We start from the raw sequence: 22,370 nt of genomic DNA on the forward strand, positions 1-22,370 counted from the left end.
CAAAGGAGTTCGGCTGAGGCACCAGGAGCTGGGACTTAGGTTGGAGGGGAAGGAAGCAGGACTTGAAGGGCATCTTCTTGAAACCGTGGGGTTAAAAGGCTGTGGGACCACATTCATTCATTCATTCCCCAGCTTCCTGTAGAATTGAGGGCTTCCTGCCTGCTAGGCACTGTGAGAGGTGCTAGGATCCCTCTGGAAGGCTTAAAGACCCCTTGGAATTCAAGCTGAGTTCATTATTTCTCAGCAAACCATCTCACCTCTCATGCTCCCATCTCAGGGAAGGCATCAGCCCCCAACCGTGTGTTCCAGCAGGGAGGGGAGTCCTCCCTGAGTCCTCCCTCAATCCTCACACCTGATGGACTACCCTTCCTGAAGTCCCAGCTCTGTGGCAAGTCCTAAGGGTCCCCCCTCCTCTCCACCCCACTGCGACTGTCTTCCTCAGACCCCATCACACCTTCTGTCTTTGACCCTGCGGCCGTCTCCTCACCCACGCCCTCACCTCACTCTTGTTCTCATTGATCCTTACTGGTTGCTGGTAGGGAAGCTTTCTTAACTGGAGATTTGATTGTCCACTCCTCTGCCTAAAACCCCTCACTGACTTCCCGCTGCTCATGGGACAAAACCCAAACTCCTTCTCAGGGCAGTTGAAGTCCTTGATGAACTCAAGTCTCCTGCTTCTGAGTCTGGCCTTATCTTCCCCCCAACTCCTTGCCCCTTGTACTTCATACTCAGCTTGAGGCATGGCTTGTAATTCCTTGAAGAGTCACGCCCTGGTACCAGGCTGGCTGCTGTTCTCTGTCTGGAATTCCCCGTGGAAACACTATGGCTTTATGTCTCCTCCTTCAGAAGCCTTCCCACTGCCCAGGGCTGGTGGGGCTCTGGCCCGTGGCTTCCAGATACCTCGTACATGTGTCCCTCTGTGACTGCATGTATCACATTGAGGGGGATACCCTCATGACTAGGGTCCCTGTGGGGAAAAGAAAGAGAGATCAGACTGTTACTGTGTCTATGTAGAAAAGGAAGACAAAAGAAACTCCATTTTGATCTGTACAAAGAAAAATTGTTCTGCTTTGAGATGCTGTTAATCTGTAACTTTAGCCCCAACCCTGTGCTCACAGAAACATGTGCTGTATTGAATCAAGGTTTAAGGGATTTAGGGGTGTGCAGGATGTGCCTTGTTAACAGTATGTTTACAGGCAGTTTGCTTGGTAAAAGTCATCGCCATTCTCCATTCTCTGTTAACCAGGGGCACGATGCACTGCGGAAAGCTGCAGGGACCTCTGCCCAAGAAAGCCTGGGTATTGTCCAAGGTTTCCCCCCACTGAGAGAGCCTGAGATATGGCCTCGTGGGAAGGGAAGGACCTAACCATCCGTCAGCCCAACACCCGTAAAGGGTCTGTGCTGAGGAGGATTAGTGAAAGAGGAAGGCCTCTTTGCAGTTGAGATGAGGAAGGCCTCTGTTTCCCGCATGTCCCTGGGAACAGAATGTCTCGGTGTAAAGCCGACTATTCATTCTATTCTGAGATAGGAGAAAACCGCCCTGTGGCTGGAGGCGAGATATGCTGGCAGCAATACTGCTCCGTTACTCTTTGCTACACTGAGATATTTGGGTAAAGAGAAACAAATCTAGCCTACGTGCACATCTGGGCACAGTACCCTCCCTTGAACTTACTTATGAACAGATTCTTTTACTCACATGTTTTCCTGCTAACCTTCTCCCCATCATCACCCTGTTCACCTGTTCTCCTGTCGCACTCCCCTTGCCAAGATAGTGAAAATAGTAATCAGTAAATACTGAGGAAACTCGGAGACGGGCGCCGGTGCAGGTCCTCGCATGCTGAGTGTGCCGGTCCCCTGGGCCCATTGTTCTTTCTCTATACTTGGTCTCTGTGTCTTATTTCTTTTCTCAGTCTCTCATCCCACCTGACGAGAAATACCCACAGGTGTGGAGGGGCAGGCCCCCTTCAGGTCCCTGAGGACCCAGATTGTTTTCTGCCGCTGTCTAGAGGAGAGAAGGCCTTGTAAACAAATGCACTGTAGTATGCGGGCATGAAGAACTCTACTCGGCTTGGGGGGTGTCAGGGAGGACTTCTCAGACGAGGGAATGCAAGGGCTGACCCTTCAAGGACACACAGGAGTTCAGCCGAGAGGTGAAGTGGGCAGGGAACTGCAGGCAGAGGGATTGCAGTCCTATTGGATGAAGCAGCCTGGGGAGAAGATGGGTATGGCGTGAACTGTGTGTGTGCACGCGTGTGTGTGCGTGTGCCTGTGTGTGTGGCAGGGAGGTGGTGGCAGATGACAGCATATGTGTGCCGTCATCACCTGGTGGTGAGTAGAGCCATTGAATGGTTTTTCATGGAGATGCAACAAGAAGGCTGCTGGGTCTTCTGTCTTCTAGAAGACCCTGCCGCTTGCTGGTTCTCAGCATATAAAGAGACCCAGGTGCACAGGCTTTAGGCTAAGGGGCCAAGGAGCCCCTCCCACCACCCTGGCCTGGGCCAGGAAGCAGGGTGGGTTCTTTGGCAGCTCCAGAGCAGGCCCTGGTCAGAACTGGGAAACTCTGGAGGGCTCTTGGGAAAAGAGCTCCGTGTTCATGGATGGCCATGCAGGAGGTAGGGCAGGGCCCTGGCATTCAGAGGTGAATGGGTGCCGCCTCACCTTCAGAACCAGACCTCAGAGCAGGGTCCAGCCAGCCACCTCTTACTGGTGGACTGCGTGGATGAGGCGCAACCTCAATGTCAATCAGGGGTGATTGACAACTCCTCTTCTCCCCAGGCCACTTCATCCAGTAGGACTGCAATCCCTCTGCCTGCAATTCCCTGCCCACTTCACCCCTTGGCTGAACTCCTGTGTGTCCTTTAAGGGCCAGCCCTTGCATTCCCTGAGTCATGGTGGTCCTGTCCAGGGGCTGACACCTGGCCCTGGGGCTGCTGGGGAGTCACAGAGACAGCCCCCATCCCTGCCCCTGCTTTCCCCAGCCCTGGCACAGGGGTAAGTGGCTTCTACGAGCCAGGTGGAGACATAAACAAGAGAGATGATGTCCCTGCCTCGGAGCTAACCTGCCAAGGTAGAAGAAACAAATGCATCTGAAGATAATCAAGATCCTGACAAGTGACAAGAGAGAAATAAAGAGAGTGAAGTGGATGATGGCATGGGGGTGGGAGGGTGTTTGGAAGCATGACGTTGGAGAAGGCTTCTCTGAGGAGGGGAGCTTCAAGCTAAGCCAGGGATGGGAAGGAGCCTGGGAGAGGGGGCCAGCAATGTGAAAGGCTTGCAGCTGGGAAGGAACAAGCTGGCAGAGAGGTGACCGAGATGGGGTGGACAGGGGCCAGAACACACAGGGCTCCGTAGACCATGGCCAGGAGCCTGGCTTTTATTCCAAGGGCAGTTGGAAGACACGGAGGAGTGGCATGATTGGATTTGTGTTCTAGTCACAACTCTGGCTGGGGTGGGGAGAATGGGCTGTGGTGGGAGTGGGGGTGGACTCAGGGAGACCACAAGCAGCTGCTGCAGGGAGGGCGGTGAGGCCTGGACAAGGCAGGGGAGTGAGGATGGAGACTTAGGCTGCAGGTGGAACGGATGGGACATGCTATGGATTAGAATGGGGGTTGAGAGGGGAAAGAGGACCTATTAGGACTCAGGTTTTTGGCTTGGACAACTGGGTGGGTTATGGTGACATCTGGTGAGATGGGGAAACCGAAGAGAAGAGGGATTGGGAGGCGGGGGGAGATGAAGAGTTTCTGTTCCATTCTGGATGGCCTCAGTTTGAGAGGTGTTTTGAGCCTCTGGGTGGAAGTAGCAGGAAGGCAGGGGCAGGTGTGAGTCAGAAGCTCAGCAGAGCAGGATGACCACATGCAGGCATTCAGAAGCATGTGGAGAAAGATGATTCAATGATGCGGGGAACGTTTGCAGTGTAGAAAACGGTAGATACTTGGCAGCTGTAAATACACGAATAACATTCAGAGACCTAAGACTCACGAGACCACATGGGGGAAAGTGTATAGATAAAGAGAAGTGGGCTCGCGACTCAACCCAGGCGCTCCAACATTAAGAGATTGGGAAGGATGAGGGGAGACTAAGGGGCTGCCAGTGAGCAGCAAGGAGAGCTGGGAAAAGAGAGTGTTTCAGGAAGGAGGGGTGGACACCTGGGCCAGGTGCTGCTGGGAGGTGGAGGAAAGGCTACCATCTGTGTGTTTGTGGTGGGGGCTGGAGCCAGCTGGGGACGGCTGAAGAGTGTGAGGGTGAGGAGGTGGGCTGTGAGTGAGTCGCCGAGTGTAGACAGTGGGCATGGGAGGCTTTGCTGGGGCTGGGATGGTGGGCCAGGGATGAGATACCAGAAACTTGTTCAGATGTGTTCAGGGTGGAAGACTTGGCATAATGGCTAGTGGGAACACGCTACTGCAGAGACAGACGAGACAATAGAGATCCTGGGCACATGACAGGAGGGTGGTCTCTGTGAGAGGGTAGGGGAGAAGGTGGGCTTGTCTCTGGAGCCTCTGGTCAGGCCTGGGCTAGACTCTGCCATGCTGCCCACCCATCCACCTGCCTGCCCTCCGCGATAAAGGCAGACAAAGGGCGAGTGCGTGATTTGAAGGCAGGTGGGTGATTTGTAGCCCCACAATTACAAGAGGCCCAGTGGCTTGAGTTTTCAGGAAAGAAGGCCAGGCCTGACGTGCTTCCAGAAGCTGCTCTGTCCGGGGATGGACTGGGGTTGGGATCTCAGACCCGCCCCCATTTTCCTAGCTCTCCTGGGTGCCTCCATTTTTTTAAACCCCAAATCTGAGGCCAGTGCTCGGGGCTATGAATTCTCCTGCCTTTTCCTCATTGCCCTGGCAGCTGATGTCGATCCAGATGTTTCTCAGTTCCCAATTCTGGGCCTTGGTTCTGCACCTCCCCAGCCCTGGATGCCCTGGGTGACTCCTACACATGCCCCCTCCTTTCCCTCTCTTCTGCATCCCATCCCAATCAGGTAGGCAGTCCCAGGAGCCTGGATTACCCCCGCCCCACCGCCCTGACAGCCCTGGAGGAAGGGACCTCAGGGGCATCTGGAAAGCCCTTCATCAGAGGCCAGCCTTGGACTGGACTTAAGAACAGGCTTCTCAGGAGAGCTGGGCTGGAGAGGACAAGAGGAACCCAGGGCCAGGCTGGGAGGTGGCTGCTGAGGAAAGAGCAGCCTCCAGGAAAGGCAAGCCCTCGGAGATCTCAGGGGAGGAGCTTGGTTGGGCCCAGCTCAGTCTATGTGGCAGGTGGGGAGAGACAGGGAGAGGCGGTCCTATCACCATGCAGGACCATGCCCTGGGCCCCCTTCCAGGAGCTGGTGGCACTGAGGCTTCTTCCTGGGCCGGGCCTGGCCAGCAGCCACGGGTATGGAGGGGAGAGGGCCTGACCAACGCTGCCCGCTCCCTCAGACACTTCTGCTCCTGCCCCCACTTTAAACCACTGCCCAAGACCAACACAGTGCGGCCATTCAGATCCATGTGGTGAAGGGATATTCAGTGATGTGGGAAATCTCCCCATTAGCCTTAGACGAAAAAGACAAGTTACAAAATGTAGATCTTAGTTTTGTGAAACAAGCAAACACACAAACAAATAGGTAAATTGAAATCATTTAAATTGAAACAGAAAAATCTAAATGAAACCTGTAATCATAGACATCTAAACAGGAAACATTGCAATTATGTAAATACCCAAACATAGAAACATTCATGATGTAGTATATGGTGAAAAAAGCTTCTTACAAGTTGGTAATATTCAATTTTGTTAAGAAAAGTTGTAATGAAAATCTAAACAAAAAGTGTCTTGAAGAAGAGACACGAGAAGAAAGAATGTTAGTTATCTTTAGATGTGTGTCTGTGTTGGGATGAGGGGACTTCTTTGTGGTTTTACTTTCTTTGTGCTTTTCTATATTTTCCAACTGCTCCCCAAAGAACATGTTATGTTATTTTTGTAATCAGTGCATCTCCATTCCCACGTCACCCCACACAAAATAAATGGTGCATGTGCGTGTGCGTGTGCGTGGGTGTGTGTGTAGGTATGTGCACAGAGCCGGCATGGAGGAGTCTGGGAGCCCCTCCTTGGTTTCTTGGCACCACACCCGACTCGTATTCCCAGGTCAGCACAAAGCAAGACTTCCCCTCCAGGATTCAGCTGCCGAGGAACCCTGCTAGGGACCAGAAGCTCATCACCTCCCCAGCAATGTGGGCCATGGAGGGCGCTCTCCATCACACAGAGGAAGTGGTTCAGCGTCAGGAACACTGGGTGTGAATCCTATCTCTGGCTCTTAGCCATGTGGCCTTGGAACCTGAGTTCTCTGAACTTCGAGTTCATCGTTTGTCAAAAGGGATGATGATGACTGCATGGTTTACATAAAACAACTTGGTCACATGTCTGGAGCAGGGGAAGGGCTCCATAAACAGGCTCCTGAAAGTCGACCTCCCTGTAAAGCCTTCCTCTGCTGCTAGCCATCCCTGTGATGCCACCCAGAATAGATCTGATCCCTCTGAGGCACCTCTTCCCCAAGCAGGCTTTCCCCAGCTCTTCTGCCACCCTGGATAGCAGGCTGCCCAGGCTTGCTGCATCTTCTTCTCTCTAGAGTAGTTTCTCAAATGCCTGGCTCCATGGGACTGCCTGGGAAGCCTGATTGAGAATGCAAAGTTCTAGACTCTATCCATGGAGAGTCTGATTTAGGAGTTCCAGGAAGGAGCCCCAGAATCTAAATATTTATAGTCTCCCAGAGGTTCTAATGGGAGCCCATGCTCTACCCGCTTCCAGTTGGCAATGTCCTGCCTTAAGTGTCACCCAGAAGTGAACCAGTGCCAGGCTGCCACCCGTCCAGCTTGAACCTGAGAAGTCATCCCTCCAGCTGCCCCTGCTCTCCCCACCCAGCCTCCTGGGTGCCCCAGGGGTGTGCTGTGCCACAGCCAGGCAGTGCCACTCCAGAGACTCTTGCTCTACAGTGCTCTTCCTGAAATTGGGCAGCAGCTGGAGCCAGGAGCTCTGGCCTCCCAACTCTGCCCCTCAGTGGATTCTGTGCCAGGAATATTTGTCCATATAGAGACCTGTGCAGACAGCCCGAAGGGCTCCCAGAAGGAGCTGGTGAGCTTGGCCTGTGGCTCTGCTGACCTTCCCATCAGGCTGAAGGGGTCCCGCCCTGCGAAGAACATAGGCCACCAAAGATCTTGCCCTGAGAGGCCTACCCAGAATTCCAGAACCATCCCCAGTAGAAGTAGGCAGCTGTGGAAAAGTAGGTAGGGGACCACCCCTCCACCAGTGATCTGAGATCCAGAGGCCCTCAGAGAAAATGCCAGGCCTCTCCAGCCCCGAGGCAGCTGGGAGACCATGGGGAGGGTGGTGACCTCTGTGATTCAAGGCAGGCATCCACTGTGTCTGGCCCTTCAGTCCTCTCAGAATGTGGCCCTCTGGACTGGACGGGGCCGAGGGAGACCCACCATCCCTCAATTCCCGACTCCCTGAGGCCATCCCTCAGACAGGGTGCTCACAGCCAGCCAAGGCAGGCCCTGTCTCAACTGTTCTGACCATTAGAACATTCTTCCTTAGGCCAAGCTCAGACCTGCATTCCTGGAGCGTCCTTGCAATGGTGCCCCTCTCTGATGGCAAGGCCTTCAGATATTTAGAGATGGTATCGCGCCCTCCTGGAGCTGCCCAGAGACCATCAGAGCCAGAGCCCCTGGGTTCAAATTAAACTCTTGGGACTTCAGTTGCCTCATCTATGAAATGGAGACAACCATGGCCTCTATTTATGGAACGCTTGCCCTGGCCAGGTATTGCACTAAGCATGTCACTTGCCTAGCACATATATGTTTATTAAGGCTTCCAGATCCTTGGCCAGACCAGTGGCTCTGGTTCCTGGCTGTCTGCAGAGAGGTGTGGGCTCCCTCTGCTGGAAGTAGTGAATCGCAGTCAGGACGGGAGAGGACAACGTAGAACTGCACTCTGGGTGGGAGGGGCCTCAGAGATGACCTGGCCCAACCTGGTGTTTTACAGATGAGGAAACTGAGGCCAAGGGTGGCCGCCTCACTGGATGACCTCTTTGAAGTTTGCCTGTGTAGGTCCCAGATTGGGGCACTCTCTCCCACCCCCCAACCACGTGCTGCAGAGAGGAGCTGGGCAGTTCGGTTCTAATGGGCTCCCTGACTTCTGAACCTCACTTTCCATTCCAGCCCACCTCATCCCTCTGGGACTACTCGGTGGAGTGGTGGGAAGGACACGGCCAGGATGCAGGCACAGGGCAGGGGCAGGGGCTCCAGCTGTGCACTTCCTTCCCCCAGCAAGCTGCAGTTCCAGGGAAGGTCCTGAGGGCAAGGCAGGAGGTCAGGAGGGCGGGGGGGTCAGGAGGGCTGGGCTGTGGCATCCACCCACCCACACCATGCCTGAGAAGGACAGAGCCCACAGAGCTGGGGTCTCCCAGCCGGTGCCACTCAGGGAAGCATAAGGGAGCTGCACAGACATCTAGGTCCAGCCTGCATTTGCTCATCCAGCTGGTAATATGACTGATGGATAGAGAGGTCCAAAGGGACTTCCAGTGGGGACACTGGCAGACTTGGAAGATTCTGGAAACTTGCAGCTTCTCCATGCTTGCTGTTCATGGTACTAGCTCTCTGCTAGGAGCTATGTGATGTGCTTTATGGTTATTATTTTTCTTTTCTTTTTTCAGATGGCATCTTGCTCTGTCACCCAGGCTGGAGTGCAGTGACATGATCACGGCTCACTGCAGCCTCCAACTCCTGGGCTCAAGTGATCCTTCCACCTCAGCTTCCTGAGTAGTTAGGACTAGAAGGGTGTACCACCACACCCAGCTAATTTTAAACTGTTTTGTAGAGACAGGATCTTGCTATATTGCTTAGGCTAGTCTTGAACTCCTGGCCTCAAACGGTCCTCCTGCCTTGGCCTCCCAAACTGCTGGCATGACAGGCATGAGTCACTGTTCCTGGCCTCTTTTCAACAATACTACAAGGTAGGTATTATTAGGTCCATTTCATGAACGGGGAAACTGAGGCTTGCAGATGTAAAGAAATGGTCAAGTATCTAGAAGAGCTGGCATGAACCCATGTCCTCTGACGTGAATGCCTTTTCACTAACTGCATTGCCTCTCGTCTGTTCTTGTCTCTGTACCCTCAGTAAATAGCCATGGAGCTCCTGAAAAGAATGGGACCTTTCACTTGACCTCCCTTCTCTCCCTTGCCTACTGCCCCTGAGCAAGTGCTTCAGCTACAGCCTGGGAGCCGAAGATGCCTGTGTTGATGCCTCCAGCACCCTGTCTCTGCATCTCGAATCCAGCCACATGACCATCTCTTGCCCACCTTTGGCCAGTGTCCCTGAGACATTTCAAGTGCATCATGCTGCAGACGGGCTGCTGTCTCCACAATACCACGCTTCCCCTGTGTCCCCATCTCAGTCTTTGGTCCCACTATCCACTCCCCACATGCAGCCATTGAGTCCTCTATTCTTCTTCCTTAAATCTCCAGAATCTGCTGACAGTTTTACTTCTCTGTTGTTATTGCTTTAATTCAGACCCCCCCACCCCGCCACAATCCTTTACTTCTTATTCCCCCACACCCTCCCGAGGCTTTCCCGCCATCTCCTTTCCAGGGGATGCTCCCTTCTGATCTCTCTCCAGCTCTGCCCAACAGAGTTTTCTAAAATTCCGATCTGCACATGTCACTCCCTGGCTTATAAATCCTTCAGTTGCTCCCATGCTTTAAAAGAAAATCATACACCTTGACTTTGCACATGGCATTTGAGCTCTGCCTCTGCTGGTTACCAGGTCTCACCCTTGTGCTGCAAACCCAGACACAAAGACAACCCAAAGCTCCCTGAGGGCACCTGCAGCACTTTGCCTCTCCACACCTTGCTGCTGTGTCGGCCTCCTTGCTTTCTTTGCTTGGCCAAAGCCTCATCTTCCCTGCCATCTCACTTCAAACATCTCTGCCTCTAGAAGGCTCCCTGGACTCCCCTCACCCCTCAGCTGGTTTGGGGATTGTGATCTGAGATAGCACACCTCTTCTTATATCTCTGCCCAAAACCTTAATGTAAGACATTGGTGAATACCTTAATTTTCTCTTCCACTAAATGATGTTACTTTGAGCAAGTTTTATGTCTTTTTTGTGTGATGCCCACAGTCAGGCCAGTGCCTGGCACCTAAAAGGTGATTGCTGAGTGAGTGAACAAGTAAACAAATGAATGAGGAAGGTAGAAAGGAAACAGAAATAAGGATATCAGAAGTGGCTGGGAATGGAGACAGCAGCCTGGAAACCTGGAGGAGGGGTCAGCATCCCTTGGTCACAAATTTCTCTCCTACCTAGCTACACATTAGGGGGACTCTACGCTCTTTCCTGCCTCTCCCTGGCAGACTAGTGACTCCTGGACACCAGTACTGGGAGGGCAAGGGGCCTGGAGGCTGGTCAGAGACCCACAAAGAGACCATCCTTCTCCCTTCCCAAGGGACGCTGCCAGCCTCTGCAAGAAGACTGCCCAAAGGCTGGTGGATGGCATGGAAACATGAGTGCTGGAATGCGATCGCCTTTCCCGCCCAGCACTGATTATGCACCAACTGTGTTCTGGGTCCTGTGCTGAAACTCTGAGCTTGTGCACATTCTAATGTGATGCCATCCTTTGGCTTAGTTTCAGGTGAGACTAGGGCGGGCACAAGCCACAGGTGGCAGGATTGAGCTCTGGGCAATGAGTGCCAGGGGACAAAGGTGAGGATGCCGGGGCTGCACAGTCAGCAGGGAGGTGGAATTTGGACTGGGTCTTGAAGCAGAGTGGAAAGGCAAGGGCATTGCTGGCAGGAGGCGTGGCCTTTGTAGAGGCTGGAGGTCAGGACACACAGGGACAAAGAACAGCTGGTTCATCTGGGCCTCAGGCTTTGGGATGAAGTTGTAGGAAATAAATTTGGAGAGAGGCATCGGAACCAGGTCCTGGAGGAATTTGCTAGGCCAAAGAGTTTGAACTTGAACCAGAAAGATGAAATGCGAGGCTGGGGTGGATCCCACGGGGCCAGCCAGGTAGCCCCTGGCTGCTTCTTCCCTGCCTTTCCAGTTAAGGAGCCATTCCCTGCACTGGCCAGCAGGGGGCAGAACAAGCTCACGTTCCTTTAGCCCAGGCCTTCCCGTCAGGGCTTAGTGTCCAGGAAGAGACCTGGAGTGGGTGTCCTTGGAGAGTGGGGAGGAGCACCAGGCACAGAGGAAACAGGCCAGCTGTGCATAGATGGGGGACCCGGGGAGGCTGGCTAGTCTGTGGCCATTGAAGCTGCGTGGTCTGGTGACCTGACCTGGACAGCCCTGGGGTGAGCATCCATCCTTCCTGGGCCTAGGCTCCCTGGCGCTAGCGCAGCTTTCCAACAGTGCGCCCTTGCCTTTGCTTTCCCCAGCCCCTCCTTCCCAGTAGAAGAACCCTCGTTCCCATGAGGTGTCTGAATTGGGCCTCCCGGCACCCCAGCTCCTTTAGAATCAAACCAAATCCAGGAATGTGGCTAAAGAGAGTCTCTTTCCTCTGCTCACTCCCTTCCCTAGAGAGGATGAGGGAAGGTTTTCGGGCTGATGACAAGGTATGCATGTGGGTATTTGACTAGCATTATTCAGCAGCTCCTGTGCTAAGGACAGGGACATGAAGACAGAAGTGCATTAGGCCGAGGCACCATTACACTCAGGGTCCCCAGCCCACAGAGTAAACAACTCCGTGACTCAGCTGGCAATGGCTGGAAGGTGCTATGAACACAGTGCCGTGGACGCCCCGAGGAGGAGGGAACACCCCTGCACAGTGAGGGTTGCAGACTCTTTGAAGAAGCTGCTACTGGATCTAGGCCTTGAAACATGGGTAGGATTTCACCAGATGGGAAAGAAGAAGGGGCATCTCCATGCAGGAACCAGCATGAGCAAAGGCACAGGAGTGGGGCTGTGTTTAGACAATATCAGTGAACAGATACAGTTCTATATGCTTTTCCATGACCACTTGTTATATGACAAACATTGTGCTATGATATTTATATTATTTCCAATTTTCAAATCAACCCTTAAGGTGCTATGATCCCCTCTTTACAGGTAAAGCGTCTGAGGGTCAGAGAAGTGGCATGAGAGCCCCGGTAAGGAGCATAGGAGCTGACATGCTAGTCCCGGTCCCTGTGACTCCACTCTGCCTCCGTAAGATGGAAGGTAAGGAGTGTGCATGGCAGGGATGGGTGGGAAGGGCTGATGGTGCCACAAAGACCAGCAAAGTCCTTCTCTCCCAGGGGACGCTACCCTTGGCCCCAGCATCTCTGGCCAGGCTGTAAGATCTTCTGGTCAGAAACCTTTTCTCAAACAGCTATTTGCCTTTTCACGTTTCCTTTTCCTTTTAGGAAGAAGTTCTTGTGCAAATTTCATTCTTGCGGGTCAGAGATTTTGTCTGGGCTTGGGTCACAGACAGAGAAGGAGGGGCCCTGAAATAGGGTGAAAGGAGGAGGGGCTGGGCCAGATCCCCAGGGGGCATCAACCTGCCCTTGCAAGCCTTGTGCTGGTATTTAAAGGTTGGCTTCCGGTCAGGTGCAATGGCTTATGCCTATAATCCCAGCATTTTGGGAGGCTGAGGCAGGAGGATTGTTTGAGGTCAAGAGTTTGAGACCAGCCTGGGCAACAAAGTGAGACCCTGTATCTGCAAAAAGAAAAAAAATTAGCTGGATGTGGTGGCGCATGCTTGTAGCCCCAGCTACTCAGGAGGGTGAAGTGGGAGGATCGCTTGAGCCCAGGAGTTTGAGGCTGCAGTGAGCTGTGATCATGCCACTGCACTCCAGCCTGGGAGACAGCAAAAGACCCTGTCTCTAAAACAAATACATACATAAAAACAAAGTTTGGCTTCTTTTCCCAGTCTCCATTTGTCTCCTCTGTCTGGGTGGGATGGAGTAACTGAGAGGGCAGACCTCCTGCCACGAACTTCCTCTTCCAGATAGAAGAGAGGCCTGCTCCTCCAGGGCTCCCCTCCTCTGAACCACCTCCCTTCCTGGTCTCAGTAAAGCCATTCCCACATCTTCCAGTGGTCCCTGCGTTAGTCTGTTCAGGCTGCTATAGTGAAATAGCATAGACTGCGGAGTATATAAACAACAGAAATTTGTTTCTCACAGTTCTGGAGGCTGGGAGGTCCAAAATGAAGATACCTGTAGATCTAGAGTCTGGTGGGGGCCTACTATCTAGTTCATAGAAGGCACCTTCTCACTGTGTCCTCACATGGTAGAAGGGCAACAGAGCTCTCTGGCATCTCTTTTATAAGGGCACTAATCCATTTTATCAGAGCACTTACTCACCTCACAAAGGTCCCATCCCTAATACCATTGCCTTGGGGTTAAGGTTTTTTTTGAGACGGAGTCTTGCTCTGTCGCGCAGGCTGGAGTGCAGTGGTGCGATCTCGGCTCACTGCAAGCTCCGCCTCATGGATTCCCACCATTCTCCTGCCTCAGCCTCCCGAGTAGCTGGGACTACAGGCGCCCGCCCACACCCGACTAATAAAGACGGGGTTTCACCGTGTTAGCCAGGATGGGGGGTTAAGGTTTTAACATATGAATTTTGGGGAGACACAAACATTCAGACCATAGCCTTCTGCCCTGACCCGCCAAAATTTATGTCCTTATCACATGCAAAGTATATTGATTTCGTTTCAATAGTCCCAAATTTCTTAACTCATTCTAGCATCAACTTTAAAGTTTAAATCCAAAGTCTCATGTAACTATCAAATAAAACAGATATAAGTGAGACTCAAGGTATGATTCATCCTGAAGCAAATTTTTCTCCAGCTATGAACCTGTGAAATCAAGCAAGTTATGTGCACTCAAAATACAATGGGGGAGACAGGTGGAGGGTAGACATTCCCATTCTGAAAGGGAGCAATAGGAAGGAAAGAAGGGATACCAGGTCCCAACCAAGTCCAAAACCCAACAGGGCAAACAACATGAAATCTCAAGGCTGGAGAATACTGTCTGCCCTCTGGACACTGGGGTGGGGGTTGGGCCCTCAGAGCTCCAGGTGGCCCTGCCCCCATAGCTTTGGTGGGCACTGCCTATGTTCCATCTCTCACGGGTTGTAGTTGGGTGCCTGTGGCTCTCTCAGGCTGGAATTGCACACTGGTGGGTCTATGGTCTGGGATCTTGGTGTTGGCCCACCCCCATGGCTCTATTAGGTATTGCCCTGTTAGGGACTCTCTGTAGAGGTCCCACCCTTGCCATAACTCTCTGCCTGGTCACATAACTGAGGCTCCTAGTGGCTCCAATCTTCAGGATCTAGATGAAGGTAGCCACGCCCCCACAGCTCATGCACATGGACAGGGATGGCACTTCATGGAGCTGCCAAGGTTTATCACCTGTGCCCTGCAGAGGGGTGGCCACCTTAGCTTGTGTTGTACCTAGGCCCACTGGAGCCATACGTGGGGTGGCCAACGAGTACTCTGCTAAAGTGCGGGGATTGGAGCCTTGAAATCTTTCTGTCCCCCAAGGCCTTGCACTCTGGGCCTGTGATGGGAGGGGCAATTCTGATAATCTCCAAAATGTTTTTGGGGACAGCCTTCCATTGCCTTCGTCAATGGCACCTGGCTTCCCTCGAGATGGCCTATCCATCCCAATCCATTTCTCAAATCACTGTGGGGCTACATTCTTGGTGTTTTCTATGAACACACTTTCTCATTCTTTTCAATATGGATAGGTTGAGAATTTTCCAAAATTTTAAATTCTGCTTCCCTTTTGATTAGCAATTCTATCTTCAGATCATCTCTCTCTTCTCAAATGTTACTATAAGCACTCAAGAGAAGCCAAGCTGCACCTTCAACACTGCTTAGTCATTTATTCATTCAAATATCCCATTGCATCACTTACAAATTCTACCTTCCACAAAACACCATGACACAAACTTAATGCAGCAAGTTCTTTACTACTTTCTAATAAGGATTGTCTTTCCTCTAGTTTTCAATAAAACATTCCTCATTTCTGAGACCTTATCAGAATGGCTTTTACCATCCATATTTCTACAAATAGACTGTTCATGACCACTTAGGTAACCTCTAAGAAGATTGAGGCTTTCTCTACAACTCTCCACACCACAACTGCTCTTAACAGTCCATTCATGGCAATGGTTAGGCTTTTTCTAGGATGCACTTCCAAACTCTTTCAGCTTCTACCCATTGTCTAGTTCCAAAGCCACTTCCACATTTTCGGTATTTGTTACAGTAGCATCCCACTCCTGGTACTAATTTTCTGTTTTAGTCCATTCAGGCTGCTATAACAAAATGCTATAGACTACGTAGCTCACAAACCACAGAAATTTATTTCACAATCCTGGAGGCTAGGAAGTCCACAATTAAGGCACTGGCAGATTTGGTGTCTGGTGAGGGAATGCTTTCTTGTTCATAGATGGTACATTTTTGGTGTGTTCTCACATGGTCAAAGGGCAAGACAGCACTCTGAGGTCTCTTTTATATGGTCACTAATCACCTCACCAAGGCCCCACCACCTAATGCCATCATCTTGGGCATTGGGAATTTAACATATGGATTCTGGGGGTAGGAGGACACAAACATTTACACCAAAGCTGACTCCTTCTCAGCAATCATCCAGTCCTTTTAAATTGGGACACTAACCTTTTTCTTGCCAGCGATCATTTTAAAAAATCAATTTAAAATAATAAAAATTATAGTAAATACCATAATAGCAGAGAAGGATATGTAAAAATTAAAAATGTTCTTCTACCCATCACGCTTTTCCTTTGCCTCATCTTATTCCCCAATGAACCACTCTTAACAATTTATTTATCCCTAAGATATTTCTATATATATATATGTAGACAAGCACATATAGTTACAAGTCACTATATGTGCTTTGTAAAAAATATATACAAATGGGATCATATCATAACCATAATGTAACCATGTTATTTTGCAGCTTGCTTTTTTCACTTAATGTCAGATCTTGGACCTCTTTTTCATGTTGATATCTGTAGATCTACTCATTTTTTTTTGTAGTGACTATAAAAAGTTCATTGTCAAGATGTGACTGACCAGTTCCTTTTTTAATGGAGATTTATGCTGCTTAGGTTTTGCTAAGGCAAACAGTTCTAAGATGAACAACTATGTTTGTAAATTAATTGCCAGCTGACTAATAATGTGTGTGTTTAAAATGTGAACATGTGTTCCCAGATTGCCTTTCAAAAACACTATAACAATTTATAGTCCCACTAATAGTGTATGAGGATGCCCATTTCCCTATATTTGCACCAACACAGATACTATCAAACTTATAAATCTTTGCTAATTTGACAGATGAAAAATGGTAAAAATTTAAAAATTTTGAAAATTTATGTGCCTTTAAAAGTAGGGCTGAGCATTTAAAAAAATATATCTTGGCTATTTAAACTTCTTTTTCTTTCTTTTTTGTGAATCCCATGTGTAGAGGGATTTTTTGAGATGGCTAATCTTTTTCTCATTGATTTGTAGAAGCTCTTTGTGTATTAAGGAGATGTGTCTAAAATTCATTTTCTTAGTTCTTTCACGACAAATTCTATGTTTGAAAAGGTTTTGTTAAATAGCAGTTGCTGAGTTATTAGTTCTTTTTCTGTTTTCTCCATCTGACCCATGTATACTTAACCTCAAATATTTATCTGTACAGATAGCCAATGTTTCTGCATTGAGTTGATGTAATTCCAGCCAAAAGCAAAGCATTGGAATTTTTGTTAATCCCAGAAATCTCACTATGGCTAAATGTAGAGTATCCATTGGTTTTCTGAAATATTTTAAGTGGTTCAAGGAACCCTGAAGGCCTGGGGCCCTGGATAGGAGCCACAGCCTCTGATTTAGCCCTTTAGCTAGCACTTCCTTGGGCCAGCCCAGCTCACTCAAGCCAGCAGTGTGGTCAGCACCTGTGTGCACCCCTCTGGCCAGCTGTGGATTCTTCTGTTCTGGTGAATGGGCTGGGTGTTTGCATATTTTCCCCTTTGTTTATAGGCACTTATAGGTGTGAGTCCCTTTTCCCTTTAGCAGATGGTCCCTGAGGCAGCACTGAACCTGCCCTAGGCCAGCCCCAGTGGGACTTTACTGGGGGTTAAGGAGGAGATGGAGGAGTGCGGTGTGGGGTGGACAGAATGGGGCTCACCCTTAGAGCCTCCCAGCTGGCCCCCACCCCCGCTGCCCATCCTGCAGCCTCCCTACTTCCTTGAAGAAATGTTGCCAGACCCATGTCCTATTCCCTTAAGAGTAGGTGTGGGCCTCCAGGCAGATTGGGAGGGGGTTTGCAGAGCCCCAGATTGGAGAGTGAAAGGCTGGACACCACTCTCTAAATATGGACCTGTGTGTCCTAAGTAGGAGTTAGAGGCATAGATGGGTGGTGGGGAGGGGGTGTCCTGGGAAGGGGAGGTAGCTTTCAGGCTTCTGGACACTCACCCCCCAATCTAAAGGCAGCTTCACTTTGTTCGGGATTGTGTGTGGGGTGAGGGTGGTAGTGCTGAGCTTGCAGGTGTTGGGGTGGGAGAAGAAGAGAGGCGGGAAACCTGCTCCTGATTCCTGACCTGTCTGAGCCTCTGAAGCTGACTTAGAGGCTTCCGGGTTTGTTTGTTGTTTTAACCCGGGGCTGACTTTTAAGAGACTGCCACATTCCTAAGGGATTGGCAAGTGAAGGTGATGAATGGGGTTGGCAGGAGGCAGAGTCTGAGGAAGTCAACAAGAACTCCAAGTTGACACCCGGGAGCCCAGGTTCCCAGTGCTGTGGCCAGGCGTCCTGTCGGAGGACTGGTACCCCCGCTGACCCTGGTGGGTGGGGAAGGAGACCTGGAGCTCTGAAAAATCCCCTTTCTCTTCCCATGAATGTCCCCCGGCCTTCCTGGGCTGCTCTGTGGGCATTAGGATTCGCTCTGTTCTTTGCCTCGGGTCACAGCTCTCCTGCCCCACTGGGGCGACCCAAGCCTGGGAGTGGGCACAGCAAGCGTAAGGGCTGAGGCTGGCAGACCTGGGTCTGTCCCCTGGAAATATGCCTCGGTGGCAAATGGCTCCCCAGAGATGCCTGAGCTTTTTCTTTTCTTTCTTCCTTTTTTTCTTTGCTTTGTAATTAGTATATTAAGGAGACAATACATTTCAAGAATTACTTAAATTCTGATACCCAGATTTAAGCATGTGAACATATGATGAGACCTTTAAACATACAATTAAAGCTATTCATCAGAATTTGTTATACTACCAACATTACAGTTACTTTGGAGCATAAGTCAAATGGTTGAAAGTAATCCTGTAACATACCTAAGGAACACCTTCCTATATTATGCATGCAAATTCCTTCTCCATGTAAAGGTCTTTTCACTTTAATTTCTACGTTACTTTTTCTTTAAAGCAGGGCTGGTGAGATGACATAGACTGTGCCTGCTCTGACTTCCATGAAACCTTATTTCATTGGCTCCATTTGCCCCACCTGAGAAATGGAGTCTCTGAGGAGGGAGCGAGAAAGAGCTGCTCATTCTTCCAAATGTTCTGCTTTGGTCTGCAGGAAAATCATCTCACTAAATACACAAATCTATCTTGACAATGCAATTGAAAGGTCCACCCATGTACAGTGCAATGCAATAGGTGTATTACTCCCGTTTCCTCTATCCCGGGCCCCGGCAAAACCATCACAGCCAGACTGAGGGGACAGCAGTCCTGACATTTGGGACATGGTAGTGAACAAGCGGATGAAGGGCAGACTTGGCCACACACGGGAGCTGACTTCATGGACTGGTTCCCCAGGTGTAAGTGGGAACCTCTTTGCTCAGGCTGCTGCGGAGATAAAGTCCCAGCAGGTGTAAGAGTGCTCCACAGGGTCCTTCAGTCGGGAGCAGCTCAGCCTCTATACTCTTACTCTCCTGGAGGCCCTTCTCTCGCCTCCTCTGGGAGCTAGGTCCTTCCAGCCAGCCCTGACCATCAGGCCCCTCTGGATATGACTTGGCTGACCTTTTTTCCCCTCCATAAAATACTTGGGTCTCGAAGTCCCTTTCAGCTCTGAAGTTTGATCACTGACTCAGGCCTGGGTTGCCCAACTTAATAATTTTGCAGGCTGGGTTCAAGGAGTAGGCTTGTGCCAAGAACTCAGGACACAGTTGTCTTGGTGGGAGAGGGGTCCGAAAAGGCTTGGAACATGGAAGAGGCATGGGCTTCCTGCTGGGAGTGAGAGAGAGGGAGGTGCTTGATGGTAGTTGACCTGGTGTGTGTGTGTGTGTGTGTTTGTGTGTGTGTGTGTGTGTGTGTGTATGAAGTGAGAAGTAGTCTCTCAAAATAACATTTGTCCCGTTTTCTCATTTTTCTAGGGCTGGCTGGATTGAAGCAGGGTTTGTCTTAGGACCGCCAGGAGCATGTGTGTGTATGTGTGTGTGTGTGTGTGTGTGTGTTTGTGTGTGCTGAGGGTAGATGTGACAAAATGTAGCCCTTGAGAAGGCCATAAAACAAAGGCTTCTCAATTTCTCTGGGGTTATTTAGGGATATTTTATGCCTCTGCCATCCACAAAACCAAGGGCTTCTATTTAATTCATTCTTTCAAGGAATGTATTGAGCTGGGCCCAGGAGGCTGTACTCTATCTACGTCCAGAGGCTGGCCCTGTGCTGGGTACCAGAGATAAAGTAAGAATAAGATGTGATTCCATGCTCCTCTGAGTCCATGGTCCCGTGGCACAATGCAGAGTGTGGGGAGCCCCATGCATGTGTGGCTGTGGGGTTGGGGGCTATGGTGGCCCAGAGAGGAACTGCAGGAGGCTCCACTGCCAAGGAGAGCTTGAACATGCACTAAAGACCAGGTTGGCACCAGTGCAGTCCCCACAGTGGGGACAGGCACCACAAGCCATGGTGCTGCTGGTGCAAACACCCAGAGGCATGAAAGAACACAGGTGATTGGAGAACCACACGTAGCACGGGGTAGCCAGACCCTTGGGGACAAGGACAGCGGGGACAGATGAGAAGCTTATCCTGAGGGTCACATCACCAAGGCCTTGGGGGCCTGACTGAGGAGTTTGGATTTTAGCCTGTGGGCAGGGGTCCTAAACTCAGCTGTCTGCAGGGACCAGAGTGGGAGGAGAGGCATGAAGATGCCAGTGCAGAAAGAGGTTGCCCTGGGGAAGGCAGGCCTTGTCCCCTCTGTTCAGTCATTGTCCCAGGTTGGGGGGCAGACCCAGAGTAATATATCACCTAACTCTTACAGAGAAGCTGGCAATCTGGGTTTTTACATGGGCACATTTATTTTTAAATGTTAGCAATTAATTCAAATTTAATACATAATGAAACAAAACACACGGCTCGGGCCCATCAGGAAAGGTCTGGGTTCCTGATTTGGCGCCCAGGCGCCTGTGTGTGGCCGCTGCCTATGATGGTGGGGGATGTGCCCACAGCTTCCAGGCGGGAGTGGGTGGGTTAGAGTTTGCTTCCTGTGGTGGCGTTCTGAAGAAGGCTGTACAGACAGCTAGAGTGGGCAGAGGTGGAGAGAGCAGTACAGAAGTTATGGAAAAATCTCATTCTTCATTCGTTCATTTAACAAATGTTTACTGAGCACGTGTTGTGTGCCAGGCACCGTGTTAAGCAGGTGCTATTAAGGGACACCCAGCCTCTTTCCAACCCACAGATCAAGGTCCAGGCTAATTCTGCCATGGCTTCCCAGGCCTCCTGTCCTTTCTTCCCAGGCTCTGAGGCTACACTTCTCGGTCCCAGGCCAAATCTGCTCTCTGCAGGGCCTCCTGAACTCCAACACAGCCTTTTTTTCTGGGTTTTGCACCCGCTCCAGTCATGCTCTGTCCTCTTCTTCTCTGGCGTTTATTGCTCCTCACAGCTCTGCCCTCTGCACACCCATCCTTCAGCGCCTGGGTGTGGCAGAAGAGATCTCCTCCCCTCAGCTCTCCTGCTCCTGACATCAGCAGGAAATTCACAGAGCTTTTACTCTGGATCCAAACAAACACTCATGTGTTCATGCATCTAGCTGAGAGCCCAACCTGGGTCTGGGCTGGCCTGGGAGCCCTGGGAGATACAAAGGTCCTTGTCCTCAAGGCACTCCCAGGTAGAGGGGAATAAGCCCTGTCTACCACCAAGAGCAAGATCACTCAATACCCAATGAATGGTCCCCATGAGCCAATGGCAGCCGTGGAAATATAGAGACCCAATTCTTAGTGCTGGGTGCTTAACTTTCACGGGCTCATGGGTGCTTCACCACCGCTCATTAAGGCCAGCTCTATCATGGTACTATTTCACATTTGAGGAGACTGAAGCTCAGACAGTTGACTAAACTGTCTGAGATTGCTTAGCTATCAGAGGCAGCACATTGGTTTGACCCTGGGGTGGTTGACTGCAAGCCCGCTTAGTGCATGGCCATTTCAGGAGTAGGATGTGAGAACTGGCAGGGATAGGGGTGGTTGTTGGGGCACATCCCCAGTGGGCATCTTCCTGGACTTTCTCCAGGATGGGGAGTGATTCCACACAGGCTGACATGGGGGGGTGATGGGCCTGGCTGCTGGCATGTGGCCCCCCAGCAGCGCCCTCACCCTTTGCTGGCCTCTCACCCAGCCCCCTCTCTGGTCTCCGATTCTGTGGCATGTGCCTCTCTTCTCCCAGTTTATCCCTCCTCCTCCTCCTCCTAGACAAAGGTAGCCCTGATACTGTGAGTCAGGATGGATTGGGAGCCAGGGTCATTAACTCACCTGGGCCTGTCAAATGGGTGCAAGCACTGATTATCCTGCAGGGATCTAGTGGAACTCAAACCATTGAAGATTACAGAAGGAAACTACTATAAATATTTAGAGGCATGAGTCATTCATTCATTCAGCAAGTATTTATTGAGTGCGTACTCTGTGGCAGGCCCTGCTCTGAATTTTAGGGATATTGTCCTGAGGAAGGCAGCCTTAGCTCCTGCCTGCATGGGGCTTACAGTCTAGAGTGGGGTGGGGGGCAGACATTCAATAGCCATGCAGATGAACACATAGGTACAAAGCAAACTGTGTTCAACAAGATTGTTAACAGGGATGGAGCATGGGTCCACAGGCTTTCCTGAGTAAGTGGGATTTCAGCTGAAGGATGACAGGTCAGCCTGCACAGGGCAGGGCAGGGCAGGGGCCCCCAGGGCGTGAGTGCAAAGCCCTCGAGTAGGGGACAAGCTAGAGGGTTGTGATAAGGCAGCATGGGCCGGGGTGGTGCGGGGGGAGGCTGGGGGGCTGACTGGCCGGACTGGGCACGGTCTTGCAAAAGAGAGCTATTGAAGGATTTAGTTTAAGTGGCTTAACAAAAATAAACCTCTATCTCTTTGACCTGGGTCTCTAGAGCTTCTCCTGCCTCCTTTGCCCTCAGTGTCCATTCTGTGTGGTGAGAAGTTGGGCTGGGGGGAGGTGTCAGCCCCCACCCCCTTCTCGGGC

Source organism: Symphalangus syndactylus, chromosome 12 (assembly GCF_028878055.3).
Source record: "Symphalangus syndactylus isolate Jambi chromosome 12, NHGRI_mSymSyn1-v2.1_pri, whole genome shotgun sequence".
NCBI classification, from domain to species: domain Eukaryota; kingdom Metazoa; phylum Chordata; class Mammalia; order Primates; family Hylobatidae; genus Symphalangus; species Symphalangus syndactylus.